At 37.4% G+C, this 8,515-nt stretch overlaps 1 non-coding gene across 1 annotated transcript; it reads right to left on the minus strand.

The window, feature by feature from the left end:
• Positions 1-296: 296 nt before the first annotated feature.
• TRNAH-GUG lies at positions 297-368 on the minus strand. The gene has a single exon. It is a non-coding gene; the product is annotated as a tRNA-His (tRNA).
• Positions 369-8,515: the final 8,147 nt, after the last annotated feature.

The raw sequence follows: 8,515 nt of genomic DNA on the forward strand, positions 1-8,515 counted from the left end.
TTGGGAGACTGGGATTACATATGTACACCACTATGTCTAAAATAGCTAACTAATGAGAACCTACTGAGAACTGACTGTATATAACCTACTGTATAGAGTTATACAAGTAACTCTATGGCATGTTCATTGGTGACCTAAAATGGAAGGAAATCTTTAAAAAGAGGAGATATGTAAGTGTAGTTGCTCAGTCGTGTCCGACTCTTTCCCATGGACTGTAGGCCACCAGGCTCCTCTATCCATGGGATTCTCCAGGCAAGAATACTGGAGTGGGTTGCTATATCCTTCTCCAGGGGATCTTCCCAACCCAGGGATCGAACCTGGGTCTTCTGCATCACAGGCAGATGCTTTACCCTCTGAGCCACCAGAGAAGCCCAATGTATAATTGATTCATTTTTCTGTACAGCAGCATCTAACACTACATTGTAAAGTAACTACTCCAACCAAAATTAATTTTAAAAGCATATTGAATAGTAATTAACATATAAGACTGGCCTTGAATAAAGTAGGTACAAGTTGAACATTGCTGATTCTTACTTGTCTTACTTTGTTGGGACACCTGCCCTCCTCTTGTTTAAAACAAGAATGACAATTAGAAGAAAAATGTACATGGCAACACACTCTAGTATTCTTGCCTGGAAAATGCCATGAACAGAGGACTCTGGCTGGGCTACAGTCCATGGGTCGCAAAAGAGTTGAACACAACTTAGTGACTAAATAACAACAACAACTAACAACCTTTAATAGAAGCACCAGTTGCCATAAAAATATTATGACCATACTCTGGATAATATTGTGGCCCACCTCTGTGAACTTTATGAAGCATTATACTCAAGAGACGATGAATTATAATTAATACGTTGGCTTTGAATTTCAACCTCTGAGTTAGACCACTAAGACCCTAAGTTAAACTGAATTTGGGAATGGATATCAATTCAAAGTAGTTAGAAAGAACATATTTATTGGAACCACAGAACTTCATAATTCTCTGGCCCGGGGTCTGAGGAAGCTGATGAAGGAGATCCAGGTGAAACTGCAGAAGCCGCCTCCTAACTACAACCAACACCTAGAAAATGAGCCCGCACATCAGTGACATCCTGTGTGAGCTACAGTGGCTGAGGCACCTCTCACAAACTTTCAGAGTATAACGCCTGTTGCTCTACTTCTATTTCTACACTCTGTCCTTTGCACCAATGTTTCTGGTGGCTGACCCTAACCAGGAAGGAGGCAGGGAAGGAAATTCTGGGGAAACGTAGTTGCAGCTTAGCTAGTCAAAACAGTACAAAACAACCACAACTGGTAATACTGAAAGTGCAAAATTGCCCACGATGTGCATTCTCCCCCGTTTATGCTGTTGCTGCACTGAGCAGTAGCTGAGTAATTAAAATCTCACCATCAGAGGTGTCATTATTAGAACCCTGTTGGGGCTCTCAGTCGTGAAGTCGAGCATGGTCCTTTATTATATAGCATCCTGTGAGTGCCTGCACTTTGTCAGCAGCTAGCGATTCTTTTGAGGGTACAGTAATAAAAATATACATTTTATAGTTATAAAATGAATAATACACTTATATCCATAAAAGCTAAAAGTCCTCTCTCCTTCTTTTCTACTGCATTTGTACACACACACACACACACACACACACACACACACGCAGCACATAGCCTGAAGTAATACCATAAATTACCTCAACATTAAAGAGAAAAATTGTTCTGGGTGAGTGTCTTTAAGGAAAGCACTATGAATGCACATGGAGATGACGCATGTGCAGATAAAATGAAGAGAATTTGGTTTTGATCTAATGGTTTCATCGATTTTCCCTAAGCAGGATTGTAATTACCTGCATAGGAGCTTGAAATCATATGTGTGGGAAGTTTCAGGAGTTATCTTATTAAATGAATATGTTATTTGTATTCTATATGGAAATGAGCTTGTGTGTTTTGACTTTATGCATGAGGCTTGGACCCCCTGGGTATCCTGCGGGGACCAGGCACAGCTGATTTCTTCATCTGCAAGGCAGAAGCCTGACAGGCACAGATGTGAGCTGCTCCAGCTTTAGGTGTGAAAGCTGCTTTGTGAAGCCAGCATTCAGGCAATTAAGCAAGTTCCCCTCCTGGTAAGCTGGTAGTTAGCCAGGCCACTGTCTGTGCTGCCCATTCCACTTCAGGCAGAGGGCTTGGTGAGATGCAACACCTGAAGCTTCTTGCTGGAAAAGAACAAAGAGTCAAAACCTAAAATGTTAAGGACCTCCTTTATGAAATTGCTTTAGCCTTTAGCTCTGCATTCTATAGACAGATTCAAATAAAATATAAAGGATCCAGGAAAATATTGTTAATCATCATGCATAACTCCTCAGAACTACCAAACACACACATTTTTCATTGTATATGGTGATGTATTCATTATATACTCTATTTAAATATATATACATATAAAATTATATATTTACCTATATCATTTAATTTTTACAACCACCCTATACTTCTATATCAATATTGCTTAGAGATTAGGAAACTGTGACTCAGGTTCCACACCTTACTGTAGGCTATAAGGACTGTGAGTGGCCAAGACAGGAGAGAAACACAGATTTCCCTGCCATCAGTCTCAGGGTCTACTTTAAATACTTTCTAAGCAGACAGGACATACATGAGTTAGTAAAATAAACAGCCAGTTTAACCAAGCTCTCCAGGACAAGTGTCTTGTATTATTACACAAGTTTTCATGGGTCACTTAAAAATTAGTTCTAAACTTTGTCTTTATTAGTTTAGGAGCTACTAGTAATGAATTGGTCCATAGCACTTTGACAGTTTTTTGAAATGGAAGATAGAATTGTGAATAGTCACTAGAATACAAATATGAGTTTATGTTCAAGATGAGGAGAAAGTGAAGGGGAAATGAAATCTGGAGAAGCCATATTATCAAGGATTTTGTTAAGTGATTGTACATTTTTTCACCAAAAATGAGAAATGGTGTATTAGTCCTTCTCAAGAAAGGAGATCAAACTCAAGGTTAAGGAACTTTTCCCAAGTTCAAAGAGAAAGTGAACAATCAGTTGGGGTTGAACACCCCTGATTCTCAAGATGAAAGGAGAAAGTGAAAAAAGTGTGTTGAGTGCCTCTTCTAGGGCATGTACTCAAATCAGTACTTTTCAAGCACTGCTTTCTATAATTAAACAGTGCTATAAAGTTTGTAACTATTCACCTCATTTTATAAATGAGGAAAAAGATACAAGTTAACTTAAATTGCCTGAAATCCCAAGGCTAATAACTGGCAGAGAGGGAAATCAAATGACTGACTTCAATGTTTGTATCCCTTCCACTGACAGATCTGCAGATCGCTGGATTCATAAACGGAAATGTAAACAATGCTCAGGATATAAATTACTTTGTTAAGGCAATAGAATAAAACCAGTGGATAGAGCAGCTAAAGACTGTTGAGCCTTGGAATGACTGCTACTAAAATAGGATACAGGTTGAGTTCTTTTTCCATTAAGCCTCAAAGAACGCTTCACTTTGAGAGGGCAGTATTTCATCTATTTTTTGCCAATATTCTTATAAACACAAGCTTACATGAAATACTCATCAGGAAAAAAAATGCAGTAAACAGTAAAAGTAGCTAAATACAGTGAATTATGAATTGCCTCCTAGGTTACTTTAAATGGAAAGGATAAAAAGGAAAAAAAGAAAAACCTCCTGGAGGACCAAAATAAATATACATATCATTATCAACAGAAATAAATGGAACAAGAATAGGTTAATTTAAATATGCTTTCATTCAAAAACGTTTACACGGACTTAAATCAATTATTCTTACCTAGGGTTGGGCTTTCATGGTGACTCAGATGGTAAAGAATCTTCCTGCCATGCAGGAGACTGGGGTTTGATCCTTGGGTCAGAAAGATCTCCTGGAGAAGGGAAAGGTTACCCACTCCAATATCCTTGCCTGGAGAATTCCATGGTCAAAGGAGCCTCGTGGGCTATAGTCCGTGGGGTCACAAAGAGTCGGCCATGATTGAGCGACTTTTCACAGGATTATGTTGCTGCTGCTGCTGCTAAGTCGCTTCAGTTGTGTCCGACTCTGAGCGACCCCATAGACTGCAGCCCACCAGGCTCCCCCGTCCCTGGGATTCTCCAGGCAAGAACACTGGAGTGGGTTGCCATTTCCTTCTCCAATACATGAAAGTGAAAAGTGAAAGTGAAGTCGCTCACTCATGTACGACTCTTTGCGATGGAACCCATGGACTGTAGCCTACCAGGCTCCTCTGTCCATGGGATTTTCTTTAGTCTTATGGAGCAATTAAAGTGGTAAAGTGTTAAATACCACTTTAATTGCTCCATAAGACTAAAGTTGAATAAATATTATTAACTAAGATCATTAATATTGGAACTTTCCCTGTGATTCAGTAATAAAGAATCTGCCAGTCAATGCAGGAGACGGGTTCAATCCCCGATCCAGGAGGATCCCACACACAGAGGAGCAGGTAAGCCCATGTGCCATAATCTTTGAGCCTGTGCCCTAGAGCCCAGGAACTGCAACAACTGAGGCCATATGCCACAACCACTGAAGTCCACGCACCCTAGAGCTAGTACAAGAGAAGCCACCTCAATGAGAAACCAGCGCCCCTCAACTAGTGAGTAGCCCCTATTCACTGCAACTAGAGAAAAGCCGGCACAGCAACAAAGACCCAGAATGGCCAAAAAAAATGTATATATTAATACCATTTTTTATTATAACAAAGTTTAATTAATGAAAACAAACTATTCAATACAACCCTACAAAAACTGTGTTGCTTTAATTGTACTTGTCTCTCAAAATGAATTATATATGTGCACAGATACTCTCCTTTCCAGGAGATAGAACTTAATTCCCTGCAACTTAATATCCTGGGGAGGGACAATGTCCTCCCTTGAGGTCAGCATCATCACATTGGAGGTAAGGTTTATTGACTCCTCATTTCCAAAGACTAGAAGAGGGAAAGGAAAAAACAACAACAACAACAACAACAACAAAAAACCCCAAAAAACTGTACAGTGGAAAAATCTGTGAAAAAATACCCTAAGTGACAAAATGACTAGATGAATCAGTGATGCCATACAGCATGTAGCCCTGATAAGATGTGAAGAGAAGGGTATTTGACCTCTATACTATTCTTCCCCAAACCCCATAACCCTGGATTAATCATAGGAAAAACACCAAACAAACCCAGATGGTAATGCATTGCAGGGAATACCTGGTCCATACTCTTTTAAACTGTCAAATTCATGAAAATCAAGGACAACGGAGACCAAGGGAGACCACGGAGAGATAACAACTAAATATTATGAAGCATCTTGAATTCTACCCCCAGACAGAAAGAGACCATTATGGGAAAACTGGTGAAATAAAAATGAATCTTCAGTTATTAGCAATGTGCCAATGTTAGAGTCTTAGTTTTGAAAAATTCACAAAGGCTTTTCATATCATGAATACCACGGAAGCACCATGTTTAGTTAGTCCTGTCCAATTGCATCGCTCTTTATTTTATAGTAGTAAATGTTACAATTAAATTTCTTTAATGTTTCCATGCCTATCTTGCCTTCTTTGAAAGGGCATTTATCTTTTCAAATGGTTTTATATTAACATTTTTAACTTCATAGAGACAGTAAAATATTTCTAAACTTTTTTTTGCACAATATATAGTGTTAAAAATTCACTTATATACTGGAGAAGGCAATGGCACCCCACTCCAGTACTCTTGCCTGGAAAATCTCATGGATGGAGGAGCCTGGTGGGAGGCAGTCCATGGGGTTGCTAAGAGTCGGACACGACTGAGCGACTTCACTTTCACTTTTCACTTTCCTGCATTGGAGAAGGAAATGGCAACCCACACCAGTGTTCTTGCCTTGAGAATCCCAGGGATGGGGGAGCCTGGCGGGCTACTATCTATGGGGTCACACAGAGTCAGGCATGACTGAAGTGACTTAGCAGCAGCAGCAGCAGCAGCATATTTATATACAAAGCTTTAATAAATTTATTTCACTGCTTGAGTACCTCAGTGACATGACAAAGGTTATAGAGTTGTAATAAAGAACTTAATTCAACCTCTTTAGTCTCAGATTTGAATCAGACAGTCATTTGAACTTAAGGTATTTTTTCTCTGGAAAATAAGTAAGCCTCTTAGATTACTCTCATAGTATGAAAGGAATTTTTTTCTGGAGAAAATTAGTATTCCTATTAGAATTTCCAGTAATTTTCATTAATATTACTTCTGTTTAAAATGGCTTTTTATTTTAAAGCTGTTTAAATTTAAATAATCATTTTGGAGCCATCACAGTGAGTTCCCATATTCTCTCCATCCAGTGTTGTGGGTTAAATTATTTCCTCCCTAAAATATGTTAAAATCCTAACGTTGATACTTGTGATGAGTTCATACTACATTTATGATCATCGGTGACCTTATAAGAAGACCATGTGAAGACACAGAGGTACAGCCATGGAGGTATGCACATCATATGAAGATGAAGGCAGAGATTGGAGTGATATATATCCAAGTCAAGGAATACCAAGAAGGAGCACTAGAAGCTAAGAAGACGAAGCATGGCTTTATTGACCCCTTGATTTTGGACTTCTGGCTTTTTGCAATGGAAGAATAGATTTTGTTGATTTAAGACACCTAGGATGTAGTGATTTATCATGGGCACCCTAGGAAACTAAAATATCCAGTTAATTGTACTACTAACAACCTACATACCATATTGTGCAGTGCTTAGTCTCCCAGTTGTGTCTGACTCTTTATGACCCCATGGACTGTAGCTCACCTGGCTCCTCTGTCCATGGGGATTTTCTAGGCAAGAATACTGGAGTGAGTTGCCATGCCCTCCTCCAGGGGATCTTCCCAACCCAGGGATCAAACCCAGGTCTTCTGCATTGCAGGCAGATTCTTTACTGTCTGAGCTACTAGGGAAGCTCACATCCTTTAAGATGATACAATTGTCAATATCTGAAAAACAACTTTGTGGGATTTTCATTGGAGTTGTGTTGAATACACAATTTTCCAAACATCAAGTTTTGGAAAATTTGACATCTTAACAATATTGTATTCTCCAGTCAATGAATGCAGAATCTCTCTCAATTCATGTATGTCTTTGAGGCTTAAAAAAAAAAAATCAGTGTCTTTAGTTTTCCATATGTGTGTTGTATATACATTTTGTTAGATGTATCCTCCTTGATTCACTTTTTAGATACCAAACAATTCTGATTTTCATATAAGGATATCACTTTATAAAGATATAGTTTTTATGCATAGATATTTCATATATAGATATTGATTTTTAAAATTCCAGTTGTTCATTGTTGGTGTATGTAAGAGAAATTGAATTTTGTATATTAACACTTGTATTCTGTGATCTTGATTTACTTACTTGGTTCCAAGAACTCTGGGAAAATTCTTTGGGATTTTCTATGCAAACTTTCATGCCATATACTATCAGAGACAATTTTATTTCTTTCTTTCCAATCTGAATGCTTTTTTATTTCTTTCTTTGTGATTGAATTAGTTAGGATTTTAGTGCTGTATGATTATGAGTGCTGAGTGAGGAGTGATTCTTGCTTTGTTCCTGATCTTATGAAGAAAGTGATTACTTTCTCATACTAAGCATCAAGTTGCTTGTAAATTTTCTTCATCACATTGAGAAAATTTTTCTTTACTCTTAGTTTTCTGGAAGCTTTTGGTTTGAGTCAGTATTGGATTTTATTAAATGCATTTTTTGCATCAATTAATATAATGATAAGATTTTTCTTCTTTAGTTTGTTGATGTAATAGTATTTATTTTCAGGTGCTGAGTTTGCATACATGGAATAAATCACTCTTGACTATTGGATATAATTAGTTTATACCTTTTTGGATTTGCTTTGCTAATATTTTGATGAAAGTTTTCCTCACAATTATAAAAAGAGATATAAGGCTCTAGTTATATGGTTTGGTATTAGGATAATACTAGACTCAGGATGAATTAGAAAGTATTCATTTGGCTTCTAATATCTGCAAGAGATTGTGAAGATTTGGCATCATTTCTAACATTAGATGTTTGGTAGAATTTACAGTGCTACCATTTGTGCTTGGTGGGTATTGGGGAAAAATAATTAATAATGACTCTTTATATAACAACTATAAAACTATTCAAAATACCTTTTTCTTCTTTTGTGAAATTTTGCAATTTATCTTTCAAAAAACATCCAATTCATATAAATTCTCAAGTTTGTCTCAAAGTTGTTCATGACATGCCTTGATTGTCCTTTCAGCGTCCATAGACTGAGAATTACTTCTCATTCATTGGTTGTATTAATAATTTGTGTCATCTTTTTCCTTTGCTTAGCGTTATTAGAGGTTTAACAATTTTATGAATCTTTGCAGAGACTCATCTTACAATCTTACACTCTTGCCTTCTCTTTTTTTAGTACTTATAATTTTATTTTTTCCATTCTAATTTTTATTATTTACTTACTGTTTAAGTTCAAATTCAAATTTCTCTTCTTGCTCTA

This window comes from Oryx dammah, unplaced genomic scaffold (assembly GCF_014754425.2).
Source record: "Oryx dammah isolate SB20612 unplaced genomic scaffold, SCBI_Odam_1.1 HiC_scaffold_4, whole genome shotgun sequence".
Classification (NCBI taxonomy): domain Eukaryota; kingdom Metazoa; phylum Chordata; class Mammalia; order Artiodactyla; family Bovidae; genus Oryx; species Oryx dammah.